At 36.0% G+C, this 19,860-nt stretch overlaps 1 long non-coding RNA gene across 1 annotated transcript in view; it reads right to left on the bottom strand.

The window, feature by feature from the left end:
• Positions 1-2,339: 2,339 nt before the first annotated feature.
• LOC125612822 overlaps positions 2,340-19,860 on the bottom strand; it is a 247,459-nt gene continuing 229,938 nt past the window's right edge. Inside the window, exon 14 of the long non-coding RNA XR_007343299.1 lies at positions 2,340-3,166. This is a non-coding gene — a long non-coding RNA (uncharacterized LOC125612822). The remainder of the gene's footprint in view (positions 3,167-19,860) is intronic.

Raw genomic sequence — 19,860 nt, 5'->3', positions numbered from 1 at the left:
TACCACTTTTATTCAACAAAGTCATTGAAACTCTAACCAGAACAATTAGAAAGAAGAAAGAAATTAAAGGGATGCACATAGGAAAAGAAGGACTCAAGCTATCCCTATTTGCTGGTGACATGATTGTATATTTAGAACACCCAAAAAACTCTACCAGAAAAATTTTAGGACTAAATAAACAAATTTAGCAAAGTAGCAGGATATAAAATTAACCTTCATAAATCAATTATGTTCCTATACATCAGAGATGAATCAGCTGAAAGAGAAATTAGGAAAATTAGCACATTCACATAGTCTCATAAAATGAAATATTTGGGAATCAATCAATACAAAATAGGTGAAAGACCTCTACAATGACAACTACAGAACACTAAAGAAAGAAATTGAAGAAGACCTTAGAAGATAGAAAGAAACTACAGAACACTAAAGAAAGAAATTGAAGAAGACCTTAGAAGATAGAAAGATCTCCCATGTTCTTGGATAGGCAGAATTAATATTGTCAAAATGGCCCTATACAGATTTAATGCAATTCCTATTAAAGTTCCAATACGGATTGGCCCAGGTGGCTGTCCTCAGGGTGGCAGCCCGAGTTGGCGATGGGGGCCCGCAGTCAATGATCAGCCTGGGCTGGCCAGCTGGTGGGCAGGCTGCCTGGAACAGTGGCGCCTGACAGACAATGAGAATGGGGGGGGACGGCATTGAGCGGTGGGGCATTGAGCAAGGGGGCGGGGCGCCAGCCATGGACAATCAGTGGGTTGTGTCACTTTAGGAACCAACTTTCTCAATAAGACCCCTAAAGTGTAAGAAGTAAAATCAAGAATCAATAAGTGGGATGGACTGAAACTAAAAAGCTTTTTCACAGCAAGGAAACAATCAAGACTGTGAAGACAGAGTCTGCAGAATGGGAGAAAACCTTTGCCATCTGCACCTCAGAAAGAGCATTAATCTCCAAGATATACAAAGAACTCAAAAAATTTAACACCAAAAAACAAATAACACAGTCAATAAATGGGCAAAGGAACTGAATGAACAGACACCTCATAGAACAAATATGTTGGTCAACAAATATACGAAAAAATGTTTAACATCTCTAGCAATTAAAGTAATGCAAATTAAAAATACACTAAGATTTCATCTCACTCTTGTAAGAATGGCAATCATCAAGAATACAAGTAATAATGAATGTTCGTGAGAATGTAGGGGAAAAGGTACACTTATACATTGCTGGTGGGACTGCAAATTGGTGCAACTACTCTGGAAAGCAGTGTGGAGATTCTTCAGAAAACTTAATATGGAACCATCATTTGACTTAGCTATCCCACTCCTCAGCATATACACAAAGGACTTAAAATCAGCATACTATAGTGATGTGGCCACATCAATGTTTATAGCAGCTCAATTCACAATAGCTAAGCTATGGAACCAACCTAGGTGCCCTTCAACAGATGAGTGGATAAAGAAAATGTGGTACATATATACAATGGAATATTACTCAGCCATAAAGAAGAACAAAATTATGACACTCGCCAGTAAATGAATGGAACTGGAGACTACCATGCTAAGTGAAATAAGCCAATCCCAACAAACCAAAGGCCAAATATTCTGTCTGATAACGTAGATGCTGACTCACAATAGGTGGGTAAATGGAGGAGTGAAAGTTCACTGGATTGAATAGGGGGAAGTGGAGGGAGAGGGATGGGATTGGGAAAGACAGCAGAATGAATTAGACGTATCTTTACTATGTTCATATATGAATATATGACCAGTGTAACTCCATATCATGTACAACCACTACCATAGGAAGTTATACTCCTTGGGCTGGGGATATAGCTCTGTTGGTAGAGTGCTTGCCTCACATGCACAGGCCCTGGGTTCAATCCCCAGCACCAAAAAAAAAAAAAAAGAAAGGAAGTTATACCCCATGTATATATGATATGTCAAAATACATTATACTGCTTGTGTAACTATAAAGAACAAATAAAAAATTATAAAAAGTAAAAAATATAAATAATTGATATTGTGCACTTTTAAAACACAATGAAATTAAGCTAGAAAAAAATATATGTATATACACACACAGTCGTGTACAATCTGCACAAGAAGATGGCATGTAGACATTTACCGAGTGAGGTGAATTTCATTTTTTAATTCATCCAATTTATTATCTTTCGGGAAAGGAAAAAAATCATACAGTATAATGAAATTCACACTTGTACAGTACAAAGTAGCTGGTCTCTCTTTTAAACTGAAAATATTAGTGTTCTTTTTACACGTGTTGATAGCTTTGTGAAGAAATTAATAGAGAAAATTAAGTCGCAGAAGTACCTAATAGCTTCAAGAAAGGTTCTTTTCCTCTCCTTTTCAATCAGAAGCACTTCACAATGGTTTTCTGGAAGATGCTGTAGTGAATGTATAACATATATTTATTCTAATAATATTGATAATCCCAATCAATTCAGATTGGGGTATGAAAAAGTGGAATTCAATGTGGTATATTCATATATAGATAATATAATTTGTTCCATTTCACTCCCCAATAGGGAGGTGCTTGAAAATATTAAAATACTTATTTCAAAAGCAATTGTGAGTACATTTAACCCTTCAAGAGTAGAAGGCTTAGGGCTGGGGTTGTGGCTCAGTGGTAGAGCGCTTGCCTAGCACACACGAGCCTTGGGTTCTATCCTAAGCACCACATAAAAATAAACAAATAAAATAAAGATATTGTGTCCAACTACAATTTAAAAATAAATAAATATTAAAAAAAGAACAGAAGGATCTATTACACGGTACAAAAATATACACTTTGTTGTAGATGAAGCAGACTCAAATTATAACCTGAAAGGTAAACTCATGCACAACAAAATAAAAGCCAAGAAGAAATATTGCTATGCCAGGAATGAAGTAGTAAAATAGCACTGGTTGACAAGCAGAAGGATCTGTGAACAAACTCATTCTTATCTGAAGTCTGAGTTCCCCAACCTATCCACAGGGAGAGATGGGAGCAGCTGTTCCTTTGCATGCATCACCCACAGCAAGGCTCCATACTTACCAGTTTCCACTGTGGACCCAACCTTGGTGGACATGGTGTGGAGGAGAAGGACTGTGTATGTGGAATCCTCTGAGCTTGTGCAGAGGTACTCAGGGCTGAATCCTCTGGCTGTAAACACTGTTGTGGTTTAAAGTGTTAAATAATTAAAGCTGGTGTGGGTCATGGGTATTAGGATGTTAGAGACATAAGGGTTAACAGCATGTTCTAAAATTCTAAAATTTCTTTAAGACACACATAGACATTGGTGTAGTTACAAGGAGTGCAAGTTTGTACTATTCATCACAGAACAGTTGATAAGATAAAAAGGGCCTTTTGGGGAAGGAAATCTTTTTGTAATTAAGGAATAATAATTCCTGTATAGACACGGGAATAAACAAAAATAAATAAATAAATAAACCCAAAGCAGACATACACGAACATTAAAAGAAAATGTATATGCCTGTCAGTAAGGAAAAGATGCATTTTCTATAAATGTTCTAGAAGATTGAGTTTCTGAAGGATATCATTAAAATCTCACATTGTATACAAAATCAATTCCAGGTGGATCAAAGACCTACTTATAAAAATATTAAACATAGTATATAAACCAAAGATTTTTGAAATGAGACCTACATCAAAGATTTGGAGAATGACCCAGTCAGTCTCAAGGTTTTCTGTTTATTCCTTATAAGGGTTTAATGCAGATTCACAAAGTGGTCATGGGTATGATAATAGTGCCTACCATTTGAGATGCCATAAGCATTAACTAATAATACATAACATGTAGAGCACAATACCAAACATTTCTATACTAATCACTAATAAATCTTTTTCTAATGATTTAAAAGATGTGTCATTTCATTAGTTGTTAAGAAGTATTATTATTGTACATATAGAAAGTAAAATCAAACCACTGGAGAATAAAACTACTGAAAAACGATGACACAAATCTTTCCATCACTTAGAATTACACACTTTAATCAGTGAAAAATATTTTCAACTTATGTAAATATGAATGTCTGTTTTCACCCATATTTACTCACAATAGAATATACAAGCCAAATGCAACAATAAAGATACTGTTACAAAACTTTTCCCACTCAGATCAAGTTCTTTTGAATCACTTTTTAACTCATCTTTTCCATATTTTTCTACTTTAAGCATCTGTATTAATCAAAATCAATGGTCATGCTACATTTTTTAATGAGTCCTATGTTATTCATTTGATATGATCTTTCCAACCACTGTCATTCCCTCTGTCATTATTAATATTGATATTAACCCAAGATTTCAATGGAAAGTTTTGAACCAAATTCTGTGTGTATACCTGGGAACAAATACATCATGACTTCCTTCTGGTCAGCAGTGTTTTTTGAACTATAAAATATAAGATTCATTTCTATTGGAAGAATGTGAAACTGTATACTGTAAAATGACTGGAATATATTATTTTTCTCTGTGACTGTTCATTTTGTCATTGTTCCTCATCTGATGTATTCTACTATTATTGAAGTAATATGATAAAATATATTTTTAAAAAGTTTTATGATTTCATTTACATTCTACCTAGCTATCAGAAATATCAGCATTATTATTGGGCCAGTGGAATTCCTATTTTATGTGTTAGGAGGTTATTTCATAAACTATGATTCAAGAAATATTTTAAGGACGAATTTGGAACTTGAGAAGGGTTAACTGATTAAGTCACATTGTAGTCATAGCTTTCTGAAGGTGTAGGAAAAAACCCCATATCTTTAGGATTCCAATCATAATCATAATCATAATCATAGAAACATTAGCAATGCTCTCTGTAAACTAGATTCCAAATTGAGCTTTTCAACCTATATTATTTGTATCTTGCTCTTTTTAACTTTCAGTCATCTTTTTGATTGTGCTGATGGTTTTTATACAAAACACTTTAAGATTAGTCAATGCAGAGGTAAACACATGAGAATCTTTATAAAAAATTTTTATCTGTTCACTTGATATTCTAGTCATCATTGATTTGGGTACTTCAATATTGAAATGGATTTTGGTGTTCCCTCATGAATATATTTAGGGAAGAAAGTCATAATTCATGGTTTAGGATGATGAAAAAATGTAGTATAAATACATACAATAGAAAGTTATATGCCCATAAAAATAATCATATCCTATCATTTGTAGCAAAATCGATGGAACTGGAGGACATCATATTAAGTGAAATGATTCAAAGACAGAAAGACAATTTCCACATATGTCTCTCATATGGGAAACTAGTAGATAGTAAAGTAGAAGGGAGTTGGATAATGACTCTAAAACAGAGTTAGAAATAATAAGTAATGGTATTCTACACAGTAGTTGACTATAGTTCACAACAAATTGCATTTTTTATGAGTAACTAGGAGATATGAGTTCACAGGCTCCAAACAAAATGTTAAGGAAATAGAAATTACCCTGATTTGATTACTATACATTGTATCCACATATTAGAATATATCTCATAAATATGTACAATTGCTACCTGTTTATCAAAATTTGAATACATATTTTATGTACACACACACACACATGCATGCATGCATATATATCTCCTTTTCATACATACACATTTAAGGGGAGGTAAATGCTAACTACCATTATTTGTCATTATACATTGTATACAAGTATTGAATTATTATATCCCAGAATAAAGGAGTAACAATTAAATTTAAAAGAAATAACATCTAGAGTTTTAGGTCCTAAGAAGGCTAAATTCAGTGCACATGAAGTTCTGGTATCAAATATATGAACCATTCATCCACTGACCTCTAACTTCCAATCAGGTTAGAGTATGTAATGCTGAGGAGTCTCATTTGGTATCTAAGCTCCCTTCAGAGGATGTAAGCTACTTTCATTAGGAAGTAAAACTCATAAAAAACAAAATTGCAGTATGTTTTCTCTGTAGTGCACACCAGTATTCAGAGCTATGGCTAACATATTTTAGAAATTTTATTAATGTTTGTTGAATCAATGAATGAATATAATTCACTTCCTTCATTTGCAAGTTAACATAATGTTTATACATGGGACAAAATAATCAAATGATGACCAAATGACATGTAAGAACACATAAAAGAAAAACTGGTACATAGTAAATTAGAGAATTTCAATTAAAAAAATTCACAGTAGGGGCTGGGGCGGTGGCTCAGTGGTAGAGTACTTGCCTAGCAAGTGTGAGGCACTGGGCTGAATTCTCAGGACCTCATATAAAAAATAAAATAAAGGTTCACTGAGAACTAAAAATTTATTTTAAATTCACAAGATTAAAGAAAAGAAGAGGTTAGTGAGAAAAGCACTGAATGTATATCTTAAAAAATAGGAAAATTCTAAAATCAATAATCTTATTTTCTATATTAAATTTTTAAAAGCAGAGAGGAGAGCAAAACAAATCCAAAGTAAACAGAGAATACACATAATACTGTAAAGACAGTTAAAACTATATAAAAGATAAAGCAACCATATTTTTTCAAAGAATACTTCAACTGATTCCAGAATACAGAAATATCCAAAATTGGCAGGACTATGTAACACCACAAGAATGCTGTTTAATGGCATGCAGAAGTGACAGTTCCCTGAAATGAAGAGATACTATGTCATGGTTTGGATATGGAATGTCCCCTAAAAATTTCATGTGTTGAAAGCATTGTCCCCAATACAACAAGGTTCACTTGCAAAGCTTTTAGGGAATACTTAGTTCACAAGGGCTCTGACTTGATCATTGGATTAATTCACTGATGGCTAAAGGAACTAGTGGGAAATGGAACCCAGTTGGAAAAATTAGGTCACTGAGACGTGCCCTAGAGGGGTTTATCTTCTCCTGACACCCCACCTACCACCATGCTTCCAGGTTGCAAGAGCTAGCAGTTTTCCTCCCCCAGGCCCTTCTAGGTTTCCTCCCCCAATACTCTTCCATCAAGATGTTCTATCTCCTCAGGCCCAGATCAACTGAGTCAGTTTCAGAGACTTCTGAAACTGGGAGCCAAAATAAACTTTTCCTATTCTAACTTGATCTTGTTAGGTATTTTGGCCAAAGTGATACTAAGTTCACTATCTTTTCCAGTCAGTTTTATTTATTTTTTTGGCTGCTTTAACCAAAGGAACTGACAAGAACAGTTTTAAGGAGGGAAATTTCATTTAAGGGCTTACAGTTTCAGAGGTATCAGTTCATAGAGAGCCAGCTGCATTCCTTAGTGTTCAGAACAAGGCTGAACATCATGGAGGAAGGGTGTGGCCAATGGAAGTGGCTCAGATGATGACCAGGAAGCAAAGAAAGAGATTCCACTCACCAGATATAAAATATATACCCTAAAGGTACCCTCCAGGGACCCACCTCCTCCAGCCATACAATACTAGCCTATTAGTTACCACTCAGTTAAGCCTAAATAATCAATTTGCTGATTGGGTGAAAGCTGTAATAATCCCATCATTTCACCTCTAAACCTTCTCTCATTGTCTTACACATGGGCTTTTGGGGGACAAATATATAAACCATAATATTCTGCTCCTGGCCTCTAAGAACTCATGTACATCTCACAATTAAAATACATTTAGTCCTTCTTCCAGAGTTTCTGTATTCTTAACTGTAAGGTCCTTGCTCAGTATCTGAACAGCTATCTTGAGTGACAGCTGCCATTTAAAAATTTTTTTTTGCTTTCCTCCCCAAGGGTATTTCTGAGAAAGGTTTACCACTCCCTCATACCAACCCTACCCTTAACCACCTGCATTAGGACCTGCTTGGCTCTAATCCCTGGGCCTGCCCCATAAAAGTCTCGAACCCCAAGGCTGTTTTGCCTGTCTCTGTCTATGGAGATGTTCCTTTATTTGTCAGCTCTGACAAATAAACTCTTGTGTGTATCTCTGCCTGGTCTCTGAGTTTCATTTCTCACTCGCCTGTCTCCTGGTTCCTCACTATCCTTTCATTAACAGTGCCAGGATTGCCCCAAACTTCAAGTCCTCAGTCACCTCTGAAACTCAAGGCATATTGTCAATATGAGCTCCTATAAAAATAAAAAATTAAGTTACATGTATCCAATAGGTTAAAGTACAGAGTAAACATTTCCATTCAGAAAAATAGGGGCATAGAAAGAAGGGATGGGACCAAAGCCAGATAGAAATTCATCTGGGAGAATAAGCCCTGTAGCTCCATGTCTGGCACCTGGGGCACATGGTATGGTGATGTTCTGTCCAAAAGGCTTGTTGTAGCTCTAACCCATGGCTTTGCTTGTTGCAGTCCAAAATGATCCCAAAGCTTCTGAATCACTCGATCAGATTAGTCAGAGCAATGATCCCACTTCTCAGTATCAATTTCTGCTTTAGTCAACTTTTTCATTGCTGTGACTAAATTTCCTCACCTGTGAGATGTTTGATCATATTCCCAAACTTAAGGCAATGCAAGGATTGGAAATAAAGATAAATCTACATATAAATATAGAGAAGGAAGACCCCAGTGGGAAATCCAAGCCCTGCTGAGGTTGGACTGATACTAGAGCAGGCTCCATATGTTCATTATATGGGTTTAAACATCAAAAGGATTTACTGTGAGAAAGTTTCTTTAAGTTAAACAAAATGAGGTTGCCTGAGAAAACAACCCAATTAAAACTTATCAACTTGTGCCCATATCTCTTCTACATCTGGGCAGCTGGCATTTGAACTCAAGGCTATTGAACTAATAAATTCCATGACAGGCATGAAATCCACCCTATTAACAGGTGACATCAATCAACTGGGCAGTTTTCAAATCACACCTTTCTACCAAGAAATTCCCAGAAGCGGCATCTCACTATCCAGGGCTTTGAAGTTCAAAGCAATGATTCATTCACCATTTCTGACAACTAAAAGACCCGACAAGAACAAACTTAAGGAGGGAAAGTTTATTTGGGGTTTCATAGTTTCAGAGGTGAAATGTTAATGTGATTTCATTTATTTTACTCAATACTTTAATTATGAACAATCTACCACTAAAAACTTAGGTAAGAAATTATTGCTATGCACAAAATGTAAAAGGGTACAGGGCATAGAAAGAATGAAGGAAAAATATATGTACTAGAAAATAGGAAAATTGGGGCTAGGGTTGTGGCTCATTGGTAGAATGCTTGTCTCACATGTGTGAGGCACTGGGTTCGAAGAGTACCATATAAAGAAAAATAAAGTATTGTGTTTCCTCTACAAACTAGGAAAAAAAAGAGGAAAATCATGAAGATGAGGTTTAGATAAGAATATCAAGGAACATGTAAAAGAATATGTAGGCAGAGATGGGTGGCCATGTGTATACATTCAGAGAAACATCCTATAAAGCCAGTTCAACACCTTCTACCCACCTGTAAGAGCTCACCCCTCAGTGTCAACATCAAGCATCCTGCCTGACTTTATTCACTTCCCCTCTGTTGTTGCTCTCAGGCTTTTCTCTGTGTAGCCAGGAACCTGCCTTATCCACAACTTCTGTTAGGCTGCTTCAGAATCCTCTCTATCGTAACTGTGAGTGGAGCACTCTGAGTTTTCTTAACTAATATCCAACTTATACATGCAAATCCACTAAAGGGACAGGAACATGCACTTGCCATAGGGGGTTTGGGAAATGGAGAAATTGAGGTAAACAAGGTCATGTCTCTCTTTGTCCACCCATAACTTTGGGCTCTCCTGCTCTTTCTACCCTTGCTGCTCCCCAGAACCAACCTTACCTGGTAATGTCTAGGGACCTCCCCAGTGACAAGGATTATTCTGTATTTGACTGTCTTCCTGGGAGACAGATCTCATGTACTAGGACTAATTTTCAAGGAATAAGACAACAACAGATACTCAAACTTCCTCAGCACAGAATATGTTCTTTTCTGGGCTCCCCCTTTATCAGTTCCTGACCTGTCCTCTCTCACCTGCCCAGTTCTCCATTCTCTGCCCTTTCTGCCCCTAATGTCCTCCCATATGACTTTCCGGTCATGCTTTAAATCCACTGGCCTGTTTTAATGCCCAGACCTGTGCCACAAACACACTTCCTCCCTATTTGACTCACCTGCTGCTTACTACTCAGAGTATAAGCCAATGTTCCTCCTCCAAGCAGCCTTCCTTGTCCATTCCATTTTAAGCCTGATGCTATCCTCTGAGTACCAAGTGCAACTTTCTCTTGCATTTAAATTTTTAAATGCCCACTAGAATGAAATCTCAGAGATTATTAAAACCTTGTCTATGCTGCTCCCCTATAACTCCTATACACATCATGGTCAAAGAAGAACACAGCAGATTCTCCTTTATACTGAATTCCACATGGGCTGCTAACCTCTATGCTATTACTTTCCAGAGAACTTCAACACTCTTTCAACTGGAGGAACATATGAATTCTAAATTGGTTTCCTTTGCTCCCTCCTGTTCTCAGGACAGAATGTGAGCCCTGACTTTCCCCTCAGCCTCTTCTCTGACCTCCTCTTTCCCAAACTACTATAAAGGACCATGCTGCTTTCCCTGTACCATGCTTTTCCCTTTTCCTTCTGGATGCTTTGCCCTATAAGACCATCTGAAAACTTCCTATTTCCCAACATTTACTTAATATGATCCCTTTAACAAATATTTACCAATCCTTATTTGTTGTATGATTTCATAAATTTTATTATGTGTGTGTGTGCATTTTTTTTCAACTAGTCATAATCCCTGTTAGCCTGGTGAGACTATGACATGATTTTCATTGTTACACAATAATCATGTCCTAGAATATTTCTTGAGTTTTAATGAGTAGCCTTCTCATTTGAGCAACATACTTAAACCTAACTAGTTTCCTGGTCATTGCTCTCTCAGGAAGTAACCATGTGGTTAGGAACAAATTGGACACTGTTATGACAATTAAGAAAAGAATTCTTCCATATAAACAAGTTTCATGCAGCAAGACACCTGATCACAGGTCAGATACTTTGGCATTAAGCTTTTCACCAGAAAAAGAATGCACATTTTAAACATTTATGACTAAAGCCTTTGAATTCCTGTTGGTTAGAGCTGGAGTTATAGCCAATATCTTCAGGAATAATGGGAAAAATTAAAAATACAATAAATGTGAGTGAGCACTTAATTCAAAAATTCCTTTGGAAGGAAGACAGAAATAGCAAAGATTTTTGTGTGGTACTAGAATTTTGTACTGGAAGCTCAGAATATGGTAGAGAAGAGAAAAAGTGTAGTTCTAAGCAGTTATTTAGCACCAGACTTAAAAAGTGGGAAGACTTCTCAGTGAGGTGGGTAACTAAGGGAATTCACTGAAACTAAATATTGGATATCAAAAAATAACCACTAATACACAAAAAGTCAGACTTCACACATAACATAGAAATAATACTTTAGAGATGTGCCAGCTTGGCTGATGATAGTGCAGCATTGGGGGCTGCTAAGGAGAGGGGGAGTACAGGCAGAAAGTGAAGAAAGCACAGGAGAAAAAGGGGAAATGTGGAATCAAGAGGGAGGCTGAAATTAATGAACACACAATCAGTGGGGGAAGTTGTTGGGTCAAAAGCAACTAAAATCACTTAGTCCATGAGTGAGTAATTTAGCAGGAACCCAGGTCTCTGGGGTGAGAATCATTTATAAGCATTCTGTGGCCATATGCTGAGGCAGGAGATTCGGAGCTCATAAAGGAATTTGCCAGCTGACTCAGCAGTCACCTGTTATGTGCCAACAGTCTGCCTGGACCTGTGTGACTGAAATAGGTGCAAATAAAGCTGTGCCTAGGCCAAACAGGCTCTGGATGAGAGAGCTTCCTTTATTGCTGGTGCCTCAGACATCCAGCAGAGATTGGCATTTCCCTATCAATAGTGGGTAGAGATCAAATCTCAAAAATCTACCAAGGGAGTTCCATGGGTTACTGCTTTTAAAGGAGCTTACAGGTTATGGTGTGATAAGGACATTGCCAGACTTCCGGAGTTGAAAAAATGAGACAGTCTAGAGAACAAAGACCTGATTTCACCAAGACATTTTACATGTTAAATGTGATCAAAGAAGAAATATAATCATGCCAGCTTCTATGCAGGCTGGGCTGCCACGTGCTGTCATTACTCCATGGAGACAAGGGCCCCAGAACTATGGAAGCAGTATAGAAGAAATTGGAAAAAACAGAGGGAGAAGCCGCTTGAATGAAGTTGCCCTCTCATCTTATTTCTGACTTCAAAAAGACAGTTATCATGGAACTACCATATGACCCAGCTATCCCATTCTTTGGTATATATCCAAAAGATTGAAAATCAGCATACTATAGGGATGCAACAACATCAATGTTTATAGCTGCACAATTCACAATAGCTAAGCTATGGAATCAACCTACATGCCTTTCAACAAAAAAATGTATAAAGAAAATGTGATATATATATATATATATATAAAAAATGGAGTATTACTCAGCCATAAAGAAAAATGAAATTATGGCATTTGCGTAAATGGATAGAACTGGAGACTACTATGCTAAATGAAATAAGCCAGACTCAAAGTTAAAGGTTGACTGTTTTCTCTGATATGTGGAAGCTAGTACAAAATAAGGGGAGAAAAATAAAATGAAGAGGACTCCATCAAATTAGAAGGAAGTTCTGTGGAGTAGCAGAAGTAGATTGAGGTGGATGAAGGAAGGATAGGATAAAGGAAGAACAGTGGAATGAATCTGACCTTTCATATGTAAAAAGTGGGAAGACTTCTCAGTGAGGTGGGTAACTAAGGAAATTCACTGAAACTAAATATTGGACATCAAAAAATAACCACTAATACACAAAAAGTCAGACTTCACACATAACATAGAAACAATACTTTAGAGATGTGCCAGCTTGGCTGATGGTAGTGCAGCACTGGTGGCTCCTGAGGAGAAGAGGAGTACATATATGAATATACCAAAGTGGATCTCACTGTTATGCACAAGATACTAATTTAAAGAAATCTATAAGTAAATATCAGCAAAATCAGTAGGGTAGAGGGAGAGGAAAAGGAGGAGAAAGGAGAGGAGGGGAAGAGGAAATACTTGGAACTGAATTTGAGAAAATTATATTCCATGACTTAAAAATTATGTGGAAATAAAACTTAACTTACATATAACTAAAAAAAAACCCCAATAAAATAAAAACAAGAAAGACAGAGGTCTTTGTACAACAGTCTTCTTACTAAAAGCCAATGATTAATTGATACCATTTAGAGATACAGGTAATGACATGCATTAATTGGCTTGTAGAACCTGATATGCCTTTTCTATGGTTTCTTGATATTTGTGACTAAATTTATTACATTATGAAATAATTCAAGTAGTGCTTTCTATTTAAAAATGCAAAATTTACATCAAAAGGTAAAAGAAAGCTCTGTTCTCTGTTTCCCCAGAAATCCTCTAATTTCCTTTAAATTTGTATATCATCTTGTTTCTCTCCTTCACTATAAAAAAGGCCAAAGTTTTTGTAGTTTGCATTTAGTTAGGCATGCTCTTTATATGTAATAAAAAAGATTATTGGTGCCAGGATCTAATAAAATAATAAAGTGAAGATGATGGGCTCATTTTTTCAAATGAAGATCTGTCCTTCAAATTTTCTGTATCCTGTATTAAATCCCAGAAACCCTGACTGAAGCATTATCTGAAAAAAAATGCCCATCTATTTATTTGGGATGAAAGTATGCAAGAAGTGTCAATGGTCTTGGTCTGTTGGTTAAACTTAAAAAAAAAAAAAAAAGCCTGAAACTTAAAAAAAACAAAACAAAAACAAAAACAAAAACAAAAAAACACCCTCCATAAAGATTTTTAAATAATTTAATTGAAGAATATGATTACTAGTAGGGCAGATACAGCTTGAATCATCCCTCACTAGAGAATGTGTTCCTCTTAACACAGCCATGTTATTTAAGCTGGAACACTTATTTAAGTTCTAAATAAGTCCTGGTCTGCTTGCCAGAATCCTGAATTGTTTCTGTCCTCTTTTTGCCTTTGTGTTTCTTGGTAATTTCAGGCAAGGAAATCTCTGTGAAACCCAGGCTGAGGAATCCCATCTTCTGTAGCCAGGATACTGTCTATTCACATACAAACTATGTCAGAGTGCTAAAGATTTGTTCTAAAACAATGAGCACCAATGGATCAACTCGATAGTAAGAAGGTGGGTAAATTATTGACCATATCAGTGAAAACTGAACTCTAAAATAAAGTCACAAGAATGAAAGACTTCTAAGTATATTTTGTGGTAGATGGTAAAAGAAAAGAAAATATATTGCAATTTCCTTTCTGCCAAACCACATACTAAAATATGTATGTGACATGGAGCACATGTTTGTGCATTTTGAGATGCATTTTTTTTTACTTTTTTGAAAACTAAAAACAATTTTAGTACTTACTCATCAAAGTTAAGAACAGAATGCATATGCATATTAGGGGCTATCTGTAGAAGGAAATGTCATGGAGCTATTCACAAAAAAAAAAATAGAAGAAATCACAGACAGAAGATCACGTCTACAGTTCTGTGGTAATTATCAAAGGAAACAATACCGTGAATTTCAAGCTTTCACTTTAACAAAGTGGCTGGTCTCTGCATTCAGAATGTCTGTGTCAATATTCTGTCTCACAAATTAATGCCTTTGTAAACCATTTAAAACAGAACATACTAAGCTATTGTCAAATCCAATTTGTAGGCAGCCATTATTTGCCCTAAGTGCTTCCTGCACTAGGTCCCAGAAGACCAAATGAAAATGTGAAAATGGAGTTACTCATGTCATGTGACCAGTAATAAAAATATATTATTTTTTTGCAGTATGTGGGATTGAACACAGGTCCTTCTGCATGAAAGGCAAGCACTTTACCACTGAGCTACATTCCCATCCCCATAAAAATAAATCTTTAAGGAATCAAGTTCACACTCTGAGAAGTTGTTGTTTTCTCTAAAAACAGGAGATTCATAGTAATCTATGAGAATTCCCACTCAACTTGAGAAAGCAGGATGAAGAAAATCCTCTGGTTTATTCATCACACAGAAAGAAACAAACATGAAATAATTTGAAGTTAACCAATCAGTTTTTTAATACATGAACACAATACATTTTGTTTATTTATTTTTATGTGGTGCTGAGGATTGAACCCCATTCTTCACATGTACAAGGCAAGCATCACATAAAAAATAAATAAAATAAAGATATCGGGTCCATCTACAACCAAAAAAAAAATTTAAATAAGATCAGTGCTGGGCTAGGGATGGGGCTTAGCAGTAGTGCACTGCTTGGCATGTGAGAGGTACTGGGTTCAATTCTCAACACCACATATAAATAAATAAAGGCCTATCAACAACTAAAAAAAAAAATTAAAAATCAATGCTCTACTATTTCTTTCTTGTAGGATACTAGCCCAGATTCAGAACTAGACTATGGGAAAATTATAGTGTTTAATTCTTATTGTGAGAACTGAATGAACTACTAAAACATATGGACTGCACACGAACATCAGGTTTGTATCAACAACCAAGTACTGACTTTGCTATTACTAATGAATTTTTTTAAGAGCAGACATGTATCATATAATGCTTTAGTTAACAATGGGCTATATATACAATGACGTTCCTATAGATTATAAAAACTTTATATCATCTAATAACTGCTGTGATGTCACTGTGCAACACATTGCAACACATTAACCATGTTTTTGTGATCTTGGTATAAACAAATCCACTGCACCGCCAGTTGTATAAAAGTATAGCACATGCAGTTATGTATAGTAGCAAAATCTATTATGATATTAAATAACTATATTCTAGTTTATGCCTTTATTTTACTTTTATCATTATTTTAGTGTGTAGTCCTTCTACTTATTAAAAATGCTTACTATACCAGAGTATGATGTCTTATGCCGGGGAGGCGGGGGGTTCATACATCTTGTGTTTACCAGATCTCTTGATTACATCATTTTCTCTTGTGCTTTATTTAATCTTGTGCTGTTCAGTTCATCAAGCCTCCTGAGCTTACAAACTCCACTGAAAATGCTGTCAGTAAGAGGTCATGTCAAGTGACTAACCTGGAAATGAATGCAAATGTGATTAAAGCCTATGAAGATGGAAAAGCAGTGATGATTATTCCTTACAAGTCAGGCATGCCTCATTCCACCATAGCTATGATCATTAAGAACAAGAAAAATCTGTTGGAGGCATTGAAGGGAATGACATTAAACAAAGACTCATGAAGGACTTATATCAGACATAGATAAAATGCTAATGACCTAGACTGAAGACCAGACAGAGAAGCATACCTCTCTGCCTGCCTCATGAAAATTATGACCAAAGCAGCAAGTCTGTGACATTGAAGGAATAAGCTTGATCTGACTGCAATGTGAATTTACTGCTAACTATGGGTGATTTAAATAAACTATTATTTGTTACATAATGTGAGAAAGAGGTGAGTCTCTGAGTTTTTATGTGAAGACATAAAATTGGAAACTCTAGATACTCTGATTTAAAGGAAAATAACTTACTGGTGTAAAGTTTCAATTTGGATAATTCCTTTCTAATCTGGAAATGGATACCAGTGACCCCACTCCTTCTCCAAGATGCTGTTTTAAATTGTTACAATAGTTACATGAAAATGTACTATTTGGAAAATAACATATATTTCAAAATTTTACTTATTATTTATAATGTTCTTGTACACATCTTTTTTTTTCTTTCAGTGATGAGAACTGAACTGAGGGTCTACTGCATGATAGGCAATCACTCTCCTACTGACCAACGTCACCAGCCCCACATCTCCTTTTATCATTAATCTTCATCCCAATATTACAGTGGTGTTTCACCTCTCAAACATCAACTCTATGATCTAACTCATGGATTAAGTGAGTATTGATTTTTTAAAAGCCTAATGTTCAAGGAAACATTTTTCCTTGGCTATTCCTGAAATAAGAAGATTCTGAGAGGAGGATGATGATACAATTCAGGAAGTACTATATCATCTATGACTGAATCTGAAGCTTGCTTGGGCTTAGGGTAATGAAACAAAAGAAAATATGAATGGCATCTATAAGAAGACATTCAAGAAAACTGAATTTTCAAAGGTTTTGCTAAGGATGAGATTGTGCAATACTCACCAAGACTGTTACCAAGGTGGAAAATCTTTACTTGTGTGTGGTTGCAGGCAATGGCAAGGAGTTTCTAGAAGTGGCCCCTCAGGGCCACTTATTTCTTATTAGAAGACAGCTTCTAATAAGAAACTTTGCAACTGGAACAAGCACATGTAGCTGAAGATGCAGAAGAAAAGGGAGGTTTAGGAAAGAATAACTTCTAAGAGAATCCACGGGGAAGACAGTGATATTGATAAGGCTGATTCTATTAGGTTTAGGCTAATGTGTGTGTGATAATATGTGAAATTTAAATAATGCCATTCTTTCTCAAGAAGTGAAATATCAACTTGGAGAGCTGAAAATATTTCCTGAATTAAAAAATTCTACAAATAATAATGTATACATGTCTATTTGTCTTCATCTTAGAAGAGAGAAATCTGCTCCAGGTCATCTGTTTCTCACTTCCAGGTCTCCAAGTCACAGGGGTTCATTTTCTCTCTGAAGATATGCATGTAGTATGAAGAATATGTCTCACATTCATGGGGCATAGAATCAAGAATTCTGACTATATCAATATCCATGAAAGGCAGTGTATAGTCCCATGACTCTGAAGGGTTTATAGATATGGTTCCTAAACACATCCCTGGTGCTGCCCAGAAGAGAACTGCTGCTGTGCACAGAAAACTGTGAGGTGAGTAGACAATCCTCTCTGCTGTTGGATACTTTGCTCATGCAGCACATGTGCAGAATGCTGTTTCAGACAGTGTCCATCTCTTAGATCATTGAAAGACTGCAAGATGGGTTGGAGATATGTTATTATCTATTATTATTATTATCTTAGCTTAGCTACTAATTATTATTTATTATTATTATCTTAGCTTTTTAAAATACTCCGCAATATATTCCAAACCATGTACTTGTTTTTGCCATTACAAATATTTTTTTGAGATTCAACTTACCTGCTACTATGATGATACCTATTCTATACATTGTATGTGTGACAATGGGTATTAGAATTAGAAAATATAAGTGAAAACAGAATATATGCACTGAAATAACTTATGCTAGTATCTGTAGGATAAGACAAAATTACCACAGGGCTTCCTCAAAGACTTTTGCATAGATTTCAAAAACTTGAAGAAGTTAGCCCTGTACCATAAAATACTCATCTCAATGTAGAAATATGATGTATTATTCCCGTCATTTGTATTTATTTTGTTTGGCTATTACTGCACTTAATTCATGTATTTCCAAAACTCTTTAGCAGGATCATGCAGATGCTTTGCCTGATTGCTTCTGAAAATGGATCTTAAGAGATCTGTGAGGTATAGGCAATTCCCTTTGAAGAAACAATTACTGACACTCAAACTGACACACTGTAACTGCAAAGTGAGAAAGAATAAGGATCAGCATCCTTGGAGCTTGATGATGTTTTCTTGAGGTTATTTACCAGTGTTTGAAATGGTGATAGATAAGGGAAATTGCAAAGACAATATATCCAATTTATAGAACTTTCAACCTCCTATAATGTTAAACTCTTACATATACCTGATACATGGATGAAACTCAGAAACTGACAATAGTACAAGTTATTAAACAAACTGAAACATAAACCATATCTTGCCAGATTTCCTACTACTATCATTTTTGTGTTTTAGTATGTAATCCAGAATACCACATTGCATTCACTCTTAGTGGAATTATATATTTTGGGGGGCCTAACAAAATACAGCATTGCTTAATAAGTAGCTTTAAACCACATACACTCACACTACTCCTTCTCCTCACATTTTGTTTGACTCAGGAACCTAGATGATGGAAAATACTTAGGACTCGAGTGAAAGTTGAGCTGGGGAAGGACTCACTGTAATCTCATGTGAGTGTTGTTAAGAGTCAGTTCCTGCCCATTCAACGTAACATCAGTGGATAGACCTAAAATTTAAAGCTTTCGTAATAATCCTTCAGTGCCTCTTCATTTAAAAATGAATACAATTTTAATTATGGAGCACTTACTGACACATTCTGCATGGTCAGGTCAGTTTATCTTGATAACACAACTAGACAAATACTTACATGAAAGAAAATTATAGACTAATATGCCTCTGGATACACAAGCAAAAATCCATAATGGGGGAGGTGAAGAGGGCAGAAAAAAGGAAGGGTGCACATCTGGCAGTTCCTCCACACTATACCTACAAAGAGGGAAAATTGATTCTAAGTGAGGTGGGTAACTAAAACTTAATACTGAACTGTCAAACCAAACCAAAACAACAACAAGAAAAAACCTGTAGATTCACAGAAGTCAGAAACATGAACATAAGAAATAGGACATTAGAGAAGTCCCAGCTTGGGTGCCAGCATGGCTGCCAGCAGCTGTAGTAAAGGGGAGGGGTAGAACGGACAAACAAAGGAGATTATGTGGACAAGGGATAAAGAAACTAAAAAATAATTAACTTGAGGTAACATGTGGATTAAAGAGGAAGCCTAATTTTAATAGACACAAAGTCAGTAGGAAACAAATCAGTAAAAGTGTATGTGTTCCTAAGTTCCTTCGTGGTCGATGGTCACTCAGCTACCTTGTCACGGGGGATAGAGACGCGGAATCAACACACAGACTCTGGGAACTGGTGAGAGAACTGGCTGGAAACCCAACTCAGGTCATCCAGTAAGTAGCTCAGTTTATTTTTGGAATGCACACAACTGTTATAGGGTTCGAGTGGGGTGTGCCTGTCAATCATACATAAGCAAGACAATATCTATAAGCCAATCATCTTCTGCCTAATGTAACTGCACTGTG

Source organism: Marmota marmota, unplaced genomic scaffold, assembly GCF_001458135.2.
Source record: "Marmota marmota marmota unplaced genomic scaffold, marMar, whole genome shotgun sequence".
Lineage (NCBI taxonomy): Eukaryota > Metazoa > Chordata > Mammalia > Rodentia > Sciuridae > Marmota > Marmota marmota.
Note: the sequence above shows the minus strand (reverse complement) of the source record. Positions and strands in the feature narration are given on the sequence as shown.